At 40.6% G+C, this 19,933-nt stretch overlaps 1 protein-coding gene across 5 annotated transcripts in view; it reads left to right on the top strand.

Moving 5' to 3' along the window:
- The window catches only part of KIAA1217 (KIAA1217 ortholog), an 820,709-nt gene that overhangs the window by 96,350 nt on the left and 704,426 nt on the right, over positions 1-19,933 (top strand). The window lies entirely within an intron of this gene.

Here is a 19,933-nt window from a genome sequence, read left to right as displayed (position 1 = left end):
CGCAGGTCATTCGCTCCACACGGCCCAACCTGGCCACCAACACAGCCTCTTCTGTAGTCAGTTTTCACAAGAAGAGCCACACTGGTAACATTTCTGGATTTTAGTAACCTTGTTGACAATTCTGGGGCTGTGGGGAGGGGCCCCTCAAGAAGTAAGCCCTCTCTGATGCTTCCTTGGCTGGACATCACTCTCCCCTGACCCCTCCCAAGCCTTTACTGAAAATACAACCCTTCCTCCCACTAATCCTGTTAGACGTCTCAGCTTCTGCCCCTGGTGCTTCTCTAGATATTTCCCAAAGGAAACAACCACCATCTTGCTAAATGCTGTGCAAAGATTTTAGCTTAGGTTCCCAGGAGGCACCTTGTGTGTTAGGGAAGAGCGCCCACCAGGGAAACCAGGACATTTGCGTTCTGTTAGGCCTGCCTCTTACTTGTTGTGTGACCTTGTCTAAGTCATGTGACTTCTCTGATCCTTAGGTTCTCCTTATGTACAGTAGAGACAATAAGCCCTGCATCCCCTTTCTCAGAGGCTGCTATGTTTTTCTCCCATGGCCCTGTGACATCCTGGAGGGCTCAATGGCTCCAGAGTCCCTGCCTTCAGCAAATACCCATGAGATTACAAATTGGCTGCCCCCAGGAGTGTCTTATACAGGAGCCCTTCAGAGAAGCAGAGTACTTTTGGTGCAGTGACTTAAGCACATTGTCAAATGTGTATTTTAATACAAATACTGGGCATGCTGTTATGTGTCTGGAATATTCCAGCCATGTCATCCTTCCCCATAACATAAGGGTATTCTTATGTCATAAGACATAAGGGTATTCTCAGGTCATAAGACATAAGGGTATTCTCAGGCCTGAGGGCTTGCGAGAGGGGACCTCTGGCCCCCTGGATGATGCGAGGTGTGTCTTCATTGAGCACTCACTTGCCTGGTGCCACCAGGCCCTTTTTATAAACTCATTATCCCTTTACTGGACTTCCCAGGTGGCTCAATGGTAAAGAACCTGCCTGCAGTGCAGGAGATGCGGGTTCGGTCCCTGGGTCAGAAAGATCCCTGGAGAAGGAAATGGCTACCCACTCCAGTATTCTTGACTGGAAAAACCCATGGACAGAGGAGCCTGGCGGGCTGCAGTTCATGGGGTTGCAAAGAGTTGAACATGACATAGCAGGTAAACAACAACAATCCCTTTAATGCTCACAACCACCCTGAAAATATTTTTATCTTTAGTTCTTTAGTTCAGAAACAAGGGGGCTTCCCTGGTGGCTCAGATGGTAAAGAATCCGCCTGCAACACGGGAGACCTGGATTCGATCCCTGGGTTAGGAAAATCCCCTGAAGGCGGGAGTGGCTACCCACTCCAGTATTCTTGCCTGGAGAGTTCAATGGAGAGAGGAGTCTGAAGGACTGCAGTCCATGGGGTCGCAGAGTCAGACACGACTGAGTGACTTTCACTTTCACAGAAAGAAGGGAATCGAATTTCTGAGAGATTAAGCAACTTGCTCAAGGCCCCAGTTAGTATGTCTGACTCCAAAACACATGATTCTGTTATTCCAAGTGAGGGCAGAGGTGGTCGTTCGTCTTAGCAGAGGAACAGCATCTATATTTTCTGCTCCCATCCTGTTCTCTTGAACCACAGCAGGAGGCGTAAACTGGGAGGAGTGATATGTTAAAAGACCTTCAGGGTCACTGCCCACATTTTGAGAGCTTGTGAATCCAGTTCTTCAGCCACAGGTTAAAGTGCATGCTCACGAGAGGAATTTCTTTATTGCTTGCTTTGCCTCTTTCTTTATTGAGAACAGCGGTCTCTGGAGTGTGACATCTAAGACAATCCATCTGATGTGGGAACAAAATGCTAGGCAAGTAGATGTTGCCAGTGTCTTAAGGTCTGGCCGGAAAATCTGCATTTTGAATTCTGTAGGTCAGGTGGTTGCAGTGCCCATCCAGACTCAAGAGGAGAACAAATACCCTGCTCCCAGATGGAAGCAGTGCCGCAGAATGTGTGGCAGAGGACGTTCCTAGGAGCTCCATGTTCTCCACCAACTCCATCCACAAGCTGGAGTGACTGACCCTCTGAATACTCCATACACTCTAGGGTGTTTTAAAAAATATGCCAGATTGTTAGAGCCAAAGCCATAGGCGAGAACTTGAGTTTAGCATTTTTTTTTTTCCTGCTATGAACCAAGCTGAAAACTTAATAATGGAATGAGTGTAGGCTCCCAAAGTTTGGTGTCTATTAATATCTCATGAAACTAGAGTGGATTATGTCTCCCCACATATTTTGAAATGTGTAGTGAGCCCTGCCAGGCAAGGTTTTCTACTTCTATCAATTAATATTGTAACAAGGACTTCCCTAGTGATCAGTAGCTAAGACTCTGCACTCCCAATGCAGGTTCAATCCCTGGTCAGGTAACTAGACCCCACATGCTGCAACTAAGAGTTCACATGTGCACTGTGCTTCGTCACTCAGTCGTGTCTAACATTTTGTGACCCTATGGACTGTAACCTGCCAGGCTCCTCTGTCCGTGGGGATTCTCCAGGCAAGAATACTGGAGTGGGTTGCCATGCCCTTCTCCAGGGGATCTTCCCAACTTAGGGATCGAATCCAGGTCTCCCACATTGCAGGTGGAATCTTTACCATCTGAGCCACTGGGAAAACCCAAGAATTCTGGAGTGGGTAGTCTATCCCTTCTCCAGGGGATTTTCCCAACCCAGGAGTCAAACCCGTGTTTCCTGCATTGCAGGTGGATTCTTTACCAGCTGAGTTACAAGGGAAACCCTAAGCGTTCTCATGCTGCAACTAAAGACCTGGCACAGCCAAATAAATAAGTAAATAAAAATAATTATTAAAAAATCATAACGATAGCTGGCAGCTTCTCTGCACAAAGGGTCCTGACTAGGATGCTCAGTGTAAAGTGTAGAAACCTTGGAAGGAGGGATGGGAGGAGATGCCAGAGAGAAAAGAGGGTCAGACTGAGGAGCCTTTGTATTAGTTTGCTGGGGCTGCCCTAACAAAGCACACACATGGAACAACTTAAACAGTAGAAATCTATTGTTTCACAGTTCTGGAGGCTTGAAGTCCAGGATTAACGTGTCGGCAGGGCCGGTTCCTTCTGAGGACTCTGAGGGCGAGTCTGTCCCCTGCCTCCTGCCTAGCTTCTGGCCATCTGCTGGCAGTCTTTGGTGTTCCTTGGCTTGTAGGAGCATCACCGTGGTCTCTGCCTTCATCTTCATCTCCGCATTCTCCTTGTGTACATGTCTGTGTCTAGATTTCTTCTTTTTATAAGAATACCAGACATACTGACTTAGACCCCACCCTGAGGACCTTATTGTAACTACATTCCCTCTGTAAAGACTCTCCTTCCAAATAAGGTCACATTCTGGGGTCCTGGGGGTTAGGATTTCAACATAAGAATTTTGCAGGAAACAGTTTGACTTCTAACAGCCTTGTAAAGCAGCAAAGGCAAGTTTAGACTTTGTCACCAGAGTTTTTATTAAGATCATGTAAGATATGTTTATGAAAGCACTTCACAAACTGTGAACTACAACACAGATGTGAGTTATTGCTGTTTTAATTGCTGTGTATTTTACTGTTTTTCAGCCTATTTCCTCCTATTTTCCTCAGATGTTTGGACATTGCATAGCAGGCTGTGTAGAAAGTATGAAGAAGGCAAAATGTTTCTGCTACCATAGGATTGTTAAGCAAGAGATAATAAAGCTGCCCTTAGCATAATTCTTCTAAATAATTAGGATCCACTAATTAATTTCTGGTTTTCTGAGGGAATTCAAGAAACTTTCTCCAGAATTTTTATTGGTCTTCTTAAGACTCGCTCTTGTACTCAAGGTCACCGGGCTTCTGTATGAAATTGAAATGTTCTCTTAAAGGAAACCTAGCAGCTTCCATGCTGCACTGGAATGAAAAAACCCAAGGACCGCTCTCTTTGGAATGTCAGGCTTAAAATATTAAAAAAAAAAAAAAAAGGATTTATATTCAGAGCAGCAGAAAACAGGGTAGAGTTCTGTTAGACTAAAAATTAACAATGTATTAGCCCTTTGAGAAATGCCTTTCTAAGATGGAAACAGGATTGATTTTCAAGTGATTTCTTTTTCTTTGCCTGTATGATATTTTTCTGAGAGCAATTTTGTTTGCTTTGAAAACCGTCACTATCGGGTGTCTTAGAAATCCCTTGGTTGTTTTTCATCTCGTTGCAACCTACCAGTCCCCCTTCCTTCCCAGCCTCTTACATTTTCACAACAGTAGAAGATCAAAATTCATTTAAACAGAATGGACAACACCCATAAAACAGACCAAATGGTGTAATAGGAAACAAGGCACTCATTCATTCTATGTGAATTTGTTGCTCTGCTTAGGTATGTGCTGTGTTGTGCTCAGTCATGTCTGACACTTTGCGACCCCATGGACTGTAAGCCTGCCAGGCTCCTCGGTCCATGGTATTTACCAGGCAAGAATACTGGAGCAGGTTGCCATTTCCTACTCCAGAAGATCTTCCCAACTCAGGGATCAAACTAATGTCTCTTGCATCTCCTATATTGGCAGGTGAATTCTTTACCACTGGGCCACCCAGGAATCCCTCGAATGTATTTATTCCTCAATGGATTTGATGTGGTTCTTAAAACCACATAAATTACAATAGGATTAAGTATCAATGAAGGGAATGGGGGTACAGGAGTGAACATGGATGACAAAATTAGAAAACTAGGTTTAACACAGTGACACGGATACCACCTGGTCCCGTGTCCTGGTGGAGGTAGACCTCAGACAGATGGTACCCACCTTGTCTGTGGCCAAGGCACTCATCCAGGGTGTCTGGGCTCCCTAAGCTTATACAGCTAATGAGCTCCTCCCCTGAGTCTTGTCTGCAAAATTTCTTCCTTGGAGCCTATAAAAAGGATACTGTGACAAGGGGCAGGGCCAGTAGATGATTAGTGGGTACCATGTGGTTGGCCTCTTATGTCATCCCTCAGTGAGGCCAGTTGTGCAACAATGGGGACTAATTTTTAAAAAGCCAAGTCTAAAAACCATGGTCCAAGTCAAACTTTCTAATGGTCTCTCCCCATCTCAGGGTTTAACTGAGAGTATCCAGAGACACATTTCTTGAGTCTTGTAGGGGCTATGGACTATTTTAATAAGAAGAATAATGGCAAAAATGTAAACTGAGCACCTGCTGTGGAGGTGTGTTGTTCAAAGTGCTTTACCTGGATACCTGAGATGATCTGATTTACTCTGCACAGCAAAGCTGATATAGGTACTACTATTATCTTCCAGTTATAGGTTATTATCTATTTATAGGTGCTATTATTATCTCCCTTGTCACAGTATCCTTTGAGCTCCAAGGAAGAAATTTTGCAGACAAAACTCAGGGGAGGAGCTCATTAGCTGTATAACCTTAGGGAGCCCAGACACCCTGGATGAGTGCCTTGGCCACAGACAAGGTGGGTACCGTCCGTCTGAGGTCCACCTCCAGCAAGGACACGGGACCAGGTGGTATCCGTGTCACTGTGTTAAACAAAGTTTTCTAATTTTGTCATCCATGTTCACTCCTGTACCCCTATTCCCTTCATTGATACTTAATCCTATTATAATTTATGTGGTTTTATGAATCACATCAAATCCTAATCCTGTTACAGATTAGGAATGTAAGGCCCCCAAAGATAAGCAACTTATCCAAGGTCATACACTTGTGGTGCGTGGATGCCAAGTCACTTCAGTCATGTCCAATTCTTTGTGACCCTGTGGACTGTAGCCCAGCAGGCTCCTCTGTCCATTGGATTCTTCAGGCAAGGATACTGGAGTGGGTTGCTATGTCCTCCTCCAGGGGATCTTCCCAGCTCAGGGATCGAACCGACGTCTCTTATGTCTCTTGCAATAGCAGGGGGTTCTTTACCACTAGCGCCACCTGATACACTTCTGGAAGTAGGTATAATTCAGGCAGTCTGAGTTCAGCCTGAGTTCAACCACCATACAGAACTTCCCAGGATAAGCCTTTTGATAACCTGATTAAAATCATTAAGCTGTCTCTCCAGAAAAATATGCATGTGGGCATAAACACAAAAATCCATGTATCATCTATATAGTGTATTGGTGTTCCCTGAGTATCTTCCAAATAGCTTAAGAGCCCCTGCTTCTGAAGACTGAATGGTGTAATGTCACTCAGGACATCCTTGGAAATATTTCTCTTATCAGGATTTTGTGAGACTGGAGAGCAGAGAGCTGGCCGATAGTAGAACCCAGGATTTAGACATGCTAGGTTGCAGGTGAAGGGCAGGTCTGTGTAAGGTGAGAGATCTCTCATGAAAGCTGAAGACTGAGTGGGTGATTGTCTCCCTGCAGAAGCAGGGAATTTGGCCAGGTAATCCCTGTAGAAAACTGCTCACGACTGTTCCAACACATGGATGAATGAGTGATTGAGGCCCCAAAGGTTTCTGCCTACAATACCATTTAAGCCGAGAAATATTGTTTCAGTAACGCAGCATTGGCCATATGAAAATTTCAATAAAGCAGCTACGGTGTACAGTGTCTCTTCCTTTTAAATGGTGTGGCTCCCAAGTAACCTCCCTAGATGAACTCTCTGCAGCTGTACCCCCAGGTTCTGATTAACTTAATCTGTTCCATAGAATTAGTGCATCTGAACAATTAAAGGTTGGAGGACCTCTGACATGGATGATGGGTTTTTGATTTTAGAATAGTTGACCTAACTATTCTTTCTACTATTCTCAATTGTCTTTTGAACCTCCATCTCCTGACAATAAAACCAAGAACAGAGTAGAAACTTAAATTGTTTTCTTATCACTCACGTGGAAGTCAACCAAAGGTAGGGTGAAATCTGCTACCTGAAAAGACGTTCCTGGCATTGACCCCTTGAACTGATTTATGAAGCAGTTATGAGTATGTCCTTATAACCACAGAGAGATATTGAGTTCATGGAGTTTTCCAAAAATAATAATGCTCATTATAGCTAATGGTGTGACAGTACTCTTCTAAGACCTTTGCATGGATAATTTAATTTATTATCCACACCCCATGAGGTTGTTACTATTATTACCATCCTTATTGTGCAGATAAAAGAACTGGAGCCCTTTCCACAAAGTGGGCAAGCATTTTGTCCGTCAGATTTCTCTACAAGGTGATTAAAGGTGCTTTTCCACATGAAAAACCTGTACTACAGTTGACTCAGTGATCTAAAAAGGCAGACTATCAGGAGAAAAAACCATAAAGTTCAGAAGGAATCTCTGATAGAGCAGGGGACTCCTAATTTGGAGTAACAAATAATTTGTTGTTGCTGTTTAGTCTCTAGGTTGTGTCTGACTCTTTGCAACCCTGTGGACTGTAGCCTGCCAGGCCCCTCTATCCATGGGATTTTTCCTGACAAGAACACTGGAGTGGGTTACCATTTCCTTCTCCAGGTGTTCTTCCTGACCCAGGGATTGAACCTGCGTCTCCTGCATATGGCAGGTGGATTCTAATAGCTCTCACTTTAAAAAATATTATGAATGAGGAATTCCCTGGTGGTCTAGTGGTTAGAACTTGGTGCTTTCACTGCAGTGGCCTGGGATTCGATTGCTGGTTGGTAAACTAAGATCCCACAAGTCTCATGGTGTGACCTAAAAAAAAAAAAAGTTATGAACTCGCAAGAATTTTGCAATGATGCTGGGTGCATCACCCAGGCCCCTACCATTTCCCCAGCTGCTGGCAGTGTCACTGTTGAGGGTTCATAGTTGAGTTCATCCCCAGGCATTGTCTTCCCTTGTCAAGGTTTTTACTCCTTCACCAGGGGCAGCCAACATCCTATGGCTGATCAAGGCAGGGGTGTAAAGACCCAGTCTCCTGCCTCACTCTGGGATGTCTCTGAAAGACCACCAAGCTCCAGAACTTCCTCTGGAGTTAACTGAGGCTCCTTTGGATCCTGAGGAGCAGTTCAGTTCCTCCCTATCCCCATCCTACTCCCACACACCCAAGAACAGTGCTCCCTAAGGGCACCTTTTAATAAATATCATGAAGACACATTTTGATCTCAGAATCTGTTTTGTGGGGAACCAAATTTATGTCCAAATTTATGATTTTCCTTTCTTCAATTTTATTAAAAATTTTTAAATTTTATTGAAATATAGTTGATTTATAATGTCATGTTGATTTCTGTTATACAGCAAAGTGATTGAGTTTTGTGTATATATATATGTTCTCTTTTTTAAATATTCCTTTCCTATTGATGTTTATCGTAAAGTACTGAATATGGTTCTCAGTGCTATACAGTTCAGTTCAGTTAAGTCGCTCAGTCGTGTCCAACTCTTTGCGACCCCATGGACTGCAGCATGCCAGGCCTCCCTGTCCATCACCAACTCCTGGAGTTTACCCAAACTCATGTCCATTGAGTCTGTGACGCCATCCAACCATCTCATCCTCTGTTGTCCCCTTCTCTTCCTGCCCTCAATCTTTCCCAGCATCAGGGTCTTTTCAAATGAGTCAGCTCTTTGCAATAGGTGACCAAAGTATTGGAGTTTCAGCTTCAACATCAGTCCCTCCAGTGAACACCCAGGACTGATCTCTTTTAAGATGGACTGGTTGGATCTCTTTGCAGTTCAAGGGACTCTCAAGAGTCTTCTCCAACACCACAGTTCAAAAGCATCGATTCTTCAGCACTCAGCTTTCTTCACAGTCCAACTCTCACATCCATACGTGACCACTGGAAAAACCATAGCCTTGACTAGATGGAACTTTGTTGACAAAGTATTGTCTCTGCTTTTTAATATGCTGTCTAGGTTGGTCATAACTTTCCTTCCAAGGAGTGAGCGTGTTTTAATTTCATGGCTGCAGTCACCATCTGCAGTGATTTTGGAGCCCCCCAAAATAAAGTCAGCCGCTGTTTCCACTGTTCCTCCATCTATTTGCCATGAAGTTATGGGACTGGATGCCATGATTTTAGTTTTCTGAATGTTGAGCTTTAAGCCAAGTTTTTCACTCTCCTCTTTCACTTTCATCAAGAAGCTCTTTAGTTCCTCTTCACTTTCTGCCATAAGGGTGGTGTCATCTGCATATCTGAGGTGATTGATATTTCTCCCAGCAATCTTGATTCCAGTTTGTGTTTCTTCCAGCCCACCGTTTCTCATGATGTACTCTGCATAGAAGTTAAATAATTAGAGTGACAATATACAGCCTTGACATACTCCTTTTCCTATTTGGAACCAGTCTGTTGTTCCATGTCCAGCTCTAACTTGCTTCCTGACCTGCATACAGATTTCTCAAGAGGCAGGTCAGGTGGTCTGGTATTCCCATCTCTTTCAGAAATTTCCACAGCTTGTTGTGATCCACACGGTCAAAGGCTTTGGCACAGTCAATAAAGCAGCAATAGATGTTTTTCTGGAACTCTCTTGCTTTTTCGATGATCCAGCAGATGTTGGCAATTTGATCTCTGGTTCCTTGGCCTTTTCTAAATCCAGGTTGAATGTCTGGAAGTTCACTGTTCACGTATTGTTGAAGCATGGCTTGGAGAATTTTGAGTATTACTTTGCTAGCGTGTGAGATGAGTGCAATTGTGCAGTACTTTGAGCATTGTTTAGCAGTGCTATACAGTAGGGCCTTATTTTGTATCCATTCTATACATAAAAGATTACATCTGTGAACCCCAACCTCCCACTCCATCATTCCCCGATACCCACCCCCTTGGCAACCACCAGTTTGTTCTCTGTGTCCTTGATTCTGTTTGTGTTTCAAAGATAGGCTCATTTGTGTCATGTATTAGATTCTACATATAAGTGATATCATATGGGTATTTGCCTTTCTCTTTCTGACTTACTTCACTTAGTATGATAATCACTAGTTGCATCACTAGATAATTGCTAGTTGCCATTTTGCTTCAAATGGCATTGCGTCCTTCTTTTTATGGCTGAGTAGTATTCCATTGTGTATGTGCATTCTACCACGTTTTCTTTGTCCGTTCATCTGCTGATGGACGTTCTTTCAATGTCTTGGCTATTGTGAATAATGCTGCTATGAACATTGGGGTGCATATATCCTTTTGAGTTATACTTTTTTTCTGGATATGTGCCCAGAAGTAGGATTGCTGGATCATATGGCAACTCTAGTTTTAGTTTTTGAGGAACTTGTATACATTTTCCATAGTGACTGCACTGACTACCATCCCCACCAGCAGTGTAGGAGAGTTCCCTTTCTCCACGCTCTCTCCAGCATTTGCTAATTGTAGATTTTTAATGATGGCCATTCTGACCAGTGTGAGGTAGTACCTCAGGGTAGTCTTGATTTGGATCTCCCTAATAATTAGTGATGTTGGGCATCTTTGGCCATTTATATCTCTTCTGTGGAGAAATACTTTTTTACGTCTTCTGCCCATTTTTTGATAGGGTTGCTTATTTTTTGTTCTTGAGTTTTATGAGCTGTTTGTGTATTTTGGATGTTAAGCCCTTGTCAGTCACATCATTTGCAAATATTTTCTCCCATTCTGTAGGTTTTGTATGTTTTGTTTATGGTTTCCTTTGCTATGCAAAATCTGATAGATTTGATTAGGTAACATTTGTTTATTTTTGTTTTCATTTCTATTATCTTGGGAGACCGACCTAAGAAAACTGGTATGATTTATGTCATAGAATTTTTGATTATGATCTCTTTTAGAGTTTTATGGTGTCATACCTTATGTTTAAGTCTTTAAGCCATTTTGAGTTTATTTTTATATATGTTGAGAGTTGTGTTCTAACTTCATTGATTTATATGTGGCTATCTACCTTTCTTCAATTTTAAATCAATGAAAGATTGCATTCTCATTTCACACAAGGTATCTACTAAATTAGTTTTATATGTACAGATCTATTTTTATTATACCCCACTGCTTTAATAAAGAAATGCATCTATAATTGCATCTTGATAAAACTACCATGAGAATGCCATGATTTTGCTTTGTGGCTTTCTACACACCTACAACACACACACACACAATGGCCAAGAAATTGGTGCAGTTTCATACTAATATATGTGAGTTTATATTAATACAAAATTAAAATCATTTTATGTGTGTATATTAACTTCATGAAGTATTGATATAAATATGAACAAGAATGTAGCCATAAAGATAAAAATGTTTTACATGCATAAAATCATTGTGTGTAACTCTGTAGACATATAGATTAAATATAAACAAAATTATAGACACACAGATAAGAACATAGCTGTGGGCATATATATATGCAATTTTGTTATTGGATCGTGTTTTCAGTATAACACTCCTTTTTTTCTTCACTGCTGGCACTTCACCTTTTTCAGGAGGATAAGTGAAGTGAAACTGTTCAGATGAGGCTTACATCAGCTGCTGGGATAGTTCAGGGAAGATTGTAATTATAGGCTGAAGATATGCTACAGAGTCCTGCAGGGCACTGAGTACTTCTTTCTTTCTGAGCCTGTGGTCAGTGGCTTGCTTTCTGTAGAGGTGATCATGCTACAGACTTGGGTGAGAGGTTCCTTTGAATGTTCTGAATTCCTTCTCTTTGTGTGAGTGCAAGCCAGGGGAGCCACTCACACAAGATGCTTTGTGTTAGTAATCATGAGACACAACCAGATTTTTGAAACATATGAATAAATGTTGGACTCCTCCTGGGCAAATTTTTTTTTCCATTTTTTTAAACAGAGATGATATGCATGGGCGATATGAACATGAGTCTTGTATGTGGTACTTTTATCAGTCCGATTTGCCCTGAGTTACTTTTTCAGTGTGGCATTAGAGATATATACATGCCCTGGCCCGTGTCCCATGCACTGGTGGTGTGGACTGATGAGAGAGCTGGCAGAATGAAGGTGTAGTCTGAGACATAATCATTTCCTATTAGTTGTCTAGTCAACTAACCCCATCCTCATGTGTTGAATGAAAACTAATTTAAACTCAAGACCAGGACTCTGGAAGAGATGCTGTAAGGCAAATTCTTTAAGTCAAGATTCATGTTGATGTATGGCAAAACCAATACAATATTGTAATTAGCCTCCAATTAAAATAAATAAATTTATATTTTAAAAAAAGATCTGTGGTCATCTGATCAGGTGGAATTCTCATCTTGGGAATTCCCATTAGATTCACCCTAAAGATGTCTGACAGTTGATTGAGACATATGTATGTGCGTGTGTGTGTGTGTATGAAGGAAGAGTGAAAAAGTGTAGAATGGGAAAGAGGTGCTGAAAAGATTGTTGTCATTGATGAGCCATGTAATGGTATTTCCACAGGTAAAAAAGTATGAATATCTAAATGCAAATTAAAAGTGCAGCTCAATACCAGAAAAACAAACAACCCAATCAAAAAGTGGGCAAAATACCTAAACATTTTTCTGAAGAAGACATACAGATGACTAATAAACACGTGAAAAGATGCTTGACACTGCTTATTATTAGAGACATGCAAATCAAAACCACAATGAGGTAACATCAGTCAGAATGGCCATCATCAAAAAGTCTGCAAACAATAATTGCTGGATGGGATGTGGAGAAAAGGGAACCCACTTACACTGTTTGTAGGAAAGCAAACTGATTCAACCACTATGGAGAACAATATGGAGATTCCTTCAAAAACCAGGAATAAACTGTCATATGACCAAACAGACCCACCACTGGGCATATACCCTGAGGAAACCAGAATTGAAAAGGACACATGCACCCCAGTGTTCATTGCAGCACTATTTACAATAGCTAGGACATGGCAGCAACCTATACATATCCACCAGCAGATGAATGGATAACGTTGTGGTACATACACACAATAGAATATTACTCAGTTATAAAAGGAACACATCTGAGTCAGTTCTAGTGAGGTGGATGAACCTAGAGTCTATTATACAGAGTGAAATTAAATCAGAAAGAGAAAGACAATCACCTATATATGGAATCTAGGAAGATGGTACCGATGATCCTACATGCAGGGCAGCAAAGGAGACATAGACATAAAGAACATTTTGGACACAGTAGGAGGAGCGGGTGGGATGATTTGAGAGAATAGCATTGAAACATAGATATTACCGTATGTAAAATAGCTAGCCAGTGGGACTTTGATGTATGACACAGGGAACCCAAAGCTGGTGCTCTGTGACAACCCGGAGGGATGGAGTGGGGAGGGAAGGGGGAGGGGGTTGGAGGGAGGGAACACATGTATGCCTGTGGCCTATTCATGCTGATGTAGGCAAAAAACACAACAATATTGTAAAGTAATTATCTTCCAATTAAAATAAATATTTTTAAGAAGTGGATTAAAAAGTCCAAGTTGAAAAATAAATAAGAAGTGAATGATAAAATGTGAATGTTTTTTTACATTAGCTGTACTTTTGAATAATAGCATAAACTGGAAGATCAGATGGTCATTTTTCACTTCTTCAGATCCTACCCTAACTAGTAAAACTCTTATTTACCCTGATGATGACCTTCTAATTTCATATTCATGAGCCTTCCTAAGGATACCATTTTACATTCTCATGAATTATTCTGTGAGAAAAAAATTCTCAAAACCAACATCTGGGTGGGGTTTTCATGGTATTCACATTCATATTCTATTACTTTCCTCTGTCATCTCTTCTAGGAATAATGATTTTTTGCTAACCTAGTTGAATCTTCTTAGGTTTGAACCAACCGTCTACTCTTTTGAATGAGTTTAATTTGCACTGCTACTTTTTCTTTTTGCCTGCTCTTTGAAGATTGCAATCAACTCCTTTTTGGCCTTCACTGTACATTTTCAAGTTATTGATTCACTTGCTATGTGGTATATAAATGAAGCTTACAAATGCAATTTCTTTGGTTCTTTGAGTTTTTTTTTCCCCCTTCAGCTCTCTGATATCCCAGCAATTCTGAATCAACATTCACAATATCTCAGCCCATTAGCAGCTAGAATTTGTTGAAGCACATTGAACTATATTTCCTTGCTCTAATGAAGCACACAAAATATAACTGCTGTCTCCTCAGCAAGCTACCCTTTCTAAAGAGGGCAGAGAAAATGTTCTCTGAGAGCATAGAGCTCTCTTAATGAACTCAGAGGGACTTTCTACACTGGCCAGCTTGCATCAGTGTGAAATTCAACAGATTACGTGTACTGGGTCAGCTGCTTCTGTCTGCATACTGCCCTTTCAGTCTTTTGAATGGACATGGATAATACAGTCAGCTATGTTTTTAAACCCCATTTGGCATTTTCTGAAATGGAAAATGCAGAGATTTTGAAGAATTCATAGCCTGAATGAAGGACACAAAATATCATGATTATGTATATATAATGGAATATTACTCAGCTATTAAAAAGAATGAAATAATGCCATTTATAGCAACATTCATGAACCTAGAGATTGTCATACTGAGTGAAGTCAGACAGAGAAAGACAAATATTGTAATGACACTGCTTATATGCAAAATGGTTTTAAAAAACAATACAAATGAACTTATTTAGGAACCAGAAACAGACTCACAGACTTAGAGAATCAAACATATGCTTACAAGTAGGGAAGGGTGGTGGGTAGGGATATTTCAGGAGTTTGGGATTGATATATACATACTGCTATACTTAAAATGGGTAACCAACAGAACCTGCTATATATCAAAGAGAACTCTGCTCAATATTCTTTAACAACCTAACAGGGAAAAGACTTTGAAGAACTGTCGTCTTAGTTGCTCAGTCATGTCTGACTCTTTGCTACCCCATGGACTATGGCCTGCCAGGCTCCTCTGTCCATGGGATTTTCCAGGCAAGAATACTGGAGTGGGTTGCCATTTCCTTCTCCAGGGGCTCTTCCTGACCCAAGGATCAAACCCAGGTGTCCTGCATTGCAGGCAGACTCTTTACCATCTGAGCCACCAGGGCCTTTTGAAGAAGAATAGATACATGTATATGTATGCTGCTGCTGCTGCTGCTAAGTCGCTTCAGTCGTGTCCAACTCTGCGCGACCCCACAGACGGCAGCCCACCAGGCTCCCCCGTCCCTGGGATTCTCCAGGCAAGAACACTGGAGTGGGTTGCCATTTCCTTCTCCAACACATGAAGGTGAAAAGTGAAAGTGAAGTCACTCAGTCATGTCTGACTCTTCGCAACCCCATGGACTGCAGCCTACCAGGCTCCTCCATCCATGGGATTTTCCAGGCAAGAGTACTGGAGTGGGGTGCCATTGCCTTCTCCAATGTATATGTATAACTGAACATTATATGAATTACTTTGTTGTACACCTGAAACTAACATAACACTGTTAATCAACTGCACTCCAATGTAAAATAACAAGCTTTTTAAAAAAGAAAGAGAAATTAGATATAAAAACCATCTCTAAGTGAAGTTTTTTAAAGATGTGCTGTTAAATGGAATGTCGGGAAATGGAGCCTGGGTAGCTATTGCTGGAGCACGGGGTAGGAGAATGGATTAGGGATATGATTGCAGGTGAAATTGGGGAGCTAGGATCTTATCTGGATGTGTAGTTTTATAAATAGCCAGATAAAGAGATTGACATGATCCTTAGGTGCCCATTCAATATGCAATCATATTTGTATTTGGAGGTATCAGATGAATATGTGTAAGTTGATGTGAAAGAGGTTCATTGCCTTTCAGTTCAACACCCAGGAATGCCAGAAAACTAGGAAAATGTAGATACCTGGGCCAGGTTCAAAATCCAGAAATGGAACCCCTCAGCTATCAGAAATGAAGAAGAACTCAAAGCCATATCAGTGAGCAGGAACTGAAACTTAAATGGACCATGAGAGAAGGCAATAAAGACGCAGGGTTTAACTACTGGCAACTGAAGTTTTAAGTTCCGTGGAGATTTCAGGCTTCCCTAGTGGCTCAGACGGTAAAGAATCCACTTGCAATGCAGGAGTCACAGAAAACACAGGTTTGATCTCTGGGTCAGGAAGACCCCCTGGAGAAGGAAATGGTAACCCAATCCAGTATTCTCACCTAGAGAATTCCATGGACAGAGGAGCCTGGTGAGCTACAATCTGTGGTATCACAGAGAGACATGACTGAGTGGATAACACACATGATGACTGTTACTAATGGCCTATATTAGTGTTAGTTCATGTGAACTCCTTGAAAACAGGGGTTCTCTTTGTTTGTGTGTCTTCCACTGTGCTTAACACAAGCCATAGTAGGAGCTTGGTGTAAGGTTGGTGAATGAAATAATAAGAATAATTATTCTTTTTTCTGGTTTAAAAAAATCAGCTTTATTGGGATATAGTTCACTTACCATGCTATGCACGCATTTAAAGTGCACAATTCAGTGGCTTTTAGTATATTCACAGAATTTTGCAGCCATCACCTTAGTCAATCTTAGAACTTTTTCGTTATCTCCAGAAGAAACCCCCTGCCTAGCAGCTGTCCCCCTCAATACCCTTCTCCCCGTCCACCTCCCACCTTAACCTTAGTTTACCACTAATCAATTTCCTCTCTCTCTAGATTTGCCTGTTCTGGATATCTCATACAGCTGGAATCATGCAGTATGTGGGTCTTTATGACTGACCGCTTTTACTTTCAGAGTTCACCCATGTTGCAACACAGATCAGTACTTTGTTTATTTTTATTGCTGAGTAATAGTCCATTGTATATAGTCCGTTTTATTTATCCATTTATTGTTTGATGGATAATTGGGTTGTTTTCACTTTGGCTGTTATGAATAATGTTTTATGAACATTCATACACAAATTTTTGCATGGACACATGTTTTCATTTCTCTTTAGTATGTGCCTAGGAGTGGACTAGCTGGGCCGTAGAGAGGAGGGAATGGAAACCCACTCCAGTATTCTTGCCTGGAGAATCCCATGGACAGAGGAGCCTGGCGGGCTATAGTCCATGGGGTCGCAAAAGTTGGACACGACTGAGCAACTAAACAACAAAATGGTAACTTACTAGATCTTCTCTGGTGACTCAGTGGTAAAGAATCCTCCTGCAATGCAGGAGACTTGGATTCGATCCCTGAGTTGGGAAGATCTTCTGGAGAAGGAAATGCCAACCCACTCCAGTATTCTTGCCTAGAAAACCCCATGGACAGAGGAACCTGGTGGGCTTCGGTCCACGGAGTCACAAGAGAGTCAGACACAACTGAGTGACTAAACAACAACAAAAATGGTAACCTACTACTTAATCATTTGAAGAACTACTAGAACTACTAGCTACTTTCCAAAGTAGCTGCACCACTTTGCGTTCCCCTCAGCAGTGTATGAGGATTCCAGTTTCGCTGCATACTCCTCAATACTTGCTATTGTCTGAGATTTTGGCTATAGCAATTCTAGTAAGTGTGAAGTGGTATCTCACTGTGGTTTGGGTTTGCATTTCTTTGATGGCTAATTATGTGAGCGTCTTTCCATGTGCCTAGTGGGCATTTGTTTGCCTTCTCTGGACAACAATATCAGTTCTTTGGACCGTTTTTCAAAATGGGTTATTTATCTTTTATTTATGAGTTGTAGTAGCTCTTTGTACATTCTAGATGCAATTTCCCTAGAAGACATGTGGTTCGCAAAAATGTCTTCCTATTCTGTGAGCTGTCCTTTCATTTTCCTGATGGTGTCCCCTTGAAGCACAACGTTTGGATGATGTTCAGTTCATTTTTTTGTTTGTTGCTGGTGATTTGATATAATATCTAAGAAACCATTGCTTAATCCTAAGTGACTCTCCCTTAGTTTTTGAAAAATAACTTTTATTACTGTTTGATTGCCTTGAGAATTTTTTTGTTTGGTTTCATTATAGCTCTTTTTAATGCTTATATATCTGGTCCAGTTTTTCCTTCTCTTTCTCTCTGTAATTATCTATCTTTAAAAAAGATCTTCATGTATGTAATAGTTTGATCCTGTTTTTCTCACTTAAAATTTTATGGTGCATATTTTCCAGTATCATTCAAAATATTTGGAAAAGATCACATAAAAGGAGTGTAAATCCCAGTGTGTAATTTATGTATTCTAATTTATTTACTTATTTCCATATTATTATGTACTTATAACTTGCTTTCAATATTGTAGTATTACTATGAAAGGCTAGTAAACATGAGTATAAATATAATATTGTGGTATTACTATTAAGGGTTGGTCAACATGCATATAAATATACTGTGGTCCAAGTACCAAGTCCATTCCCTAGGATAGATTCTAGCCAAGAGGTGGAGTTAGTCAAAAGGCATGAACATCTTTCTAGAATGAATGCAAATTGCTTTTCAGAAAGTTGTACCAATTCACACTTTCCTAGTTAGTGACTGTTTCATTGTATCCTTATCAATATGAGTATTATTTTTTTTTTACAAAAATCAAGTAGTAACTGTAGGACCCTCCTCTTTGATGCCCCAACCACTCATTTACTTAAAGCTTGAGAATGTAGCTGCTAATTTCAGTATGAAGCAGTCCCCAAGGAAAAGTCATAAATTCTACCAAAATTTTCACAGTATTTCAGTGACTTCACACTTCATTTAAAAAGGCACTAAACAATTACCAGGTTATTAACAAACGTGTATTTAAGGAACTGAAAAAAGTTCTCTCATAGAGATCACTTCTGAGCTTGTGTTGTTTTATTTTGGGGGGAGTGGGTGGGAGAGGAATCGTTGACACAAATGAACAATTTAGAGGCAAGTATCAATTTATGGGAATAATTAGCAGATGACCCTGCTCACTAGATTTGGGGAATCCTCTTGATATCTAGAACTCCGGCTTACTCTTAAAATGAGAGGCACTTAACAGCATTGAGTCCAGGCAAGCAGATCAGTGTTAGAACCCAGGTGCTACCATTTCCTGGCGGTGCAGCTTAAGGTTGGCTTAAACTGCACATGAAGCACTTAACATAACTAAGCACACACTAGATATTCAGTAAATGTCAGCTATTTTCCCTTATTATTCATCTTTATATTCCCCAAAAGACAGCAAACACTGAGGAGAGCTGGTAACAAGTACTCAATACAATTATTAAGTGAGTATATAAATAAATTATGGAAAAACTAAAAGGAATGTATATGGAAGAAACCTCCCAGATTTTTGTGTTATCAGCCACTCATAATCCTCCAAAATTAAGCCATCTCACGTTTGAAATTTCTCTAAGCGATTATCCGCTTATGCTTCCTTGTTGAGATCTTACTCTGAAATAAAACATTATTTGTAGCCTGTCATGTTTCTCTTCTTGCAGGGATGTACATTGTGTTTTAGTTTGCCATTTTAAATCATTTAGCAGATTAAAAAAAATAGGAAGAAAAAAGTAATCACTTAGGGTCTAATTTAATCAAGAGACACAGCATGAAGTGTGAAAAACTCAGTGTTGTTCTGATCCTTGGCTTCACTGAAGGCCACAGAAAGGTATAAATTAAGTGACCTTTCCAGGTCAGGATTTTATGACTTTGACAAATTCCCCAAGCTTAGCAGTTATCAGAGAAAAACATGTGAGCAAGAATATGAAGATCTTTTCTCCCCAACTACAGCTTTCCATGAGTAGATAGGATAATGGGTTTGAAAGTACCTCAAGAAAAGTTAAGTTCTATAAGTCTACAGCATTATTATTATAATGTAAGGGATATAAGCACAGCAAAAATATGGAAAGGTTCCAATTGAGCCAAAGTTTCTTTTTTATCACTTCATAAGCTCTTACAGCCAGAGGGATTATTAGCGATTTTATGGTCTAAACATCTCACGTTTATATATGAAAGAAAAGTAAAGTGACTTTATCAAGATTATATTGTTTAAAACCAAACTCCCTTTGCTCTCTATAAAAATAATAAATAGTAAAATTTAAATTTAAATTGTTCATAAAAGACTGTATTCTTTAATCTTCATGGTGCAAGAAAAATATAAACTTATGTAGTTCATTTATAAGGAGTTTGAATGCTTTATTTTTGTACTGAAAACTTTTGTTTTAGAATTAGCCAGCTGGACTCAGTTTATTTATTCATTTAGAGTTTTTGATCATTCATTTGGCTGTGCTGTGTCTTAGGTGCGGCATGTAAGACCTTTG

Source organism: Bos grunniens, chromosome 13, assembly GCF_055505025.1.
Source record: "Bos grunniens cultivar Pamir isolate PY7600 chromosome 13, Bosgru_T2T1.0, whole genome shotgun sequence".
NCBI lineage: Eukaryota > Metazoa > Chordata > Mammalia > Artiodactyla > Bovidae > Bos > Bos grunniens.
Note: the sequence above shows the minus strand (reverse complement) of the source record. Positions and strands in the feature narration are given on the sequence as shown.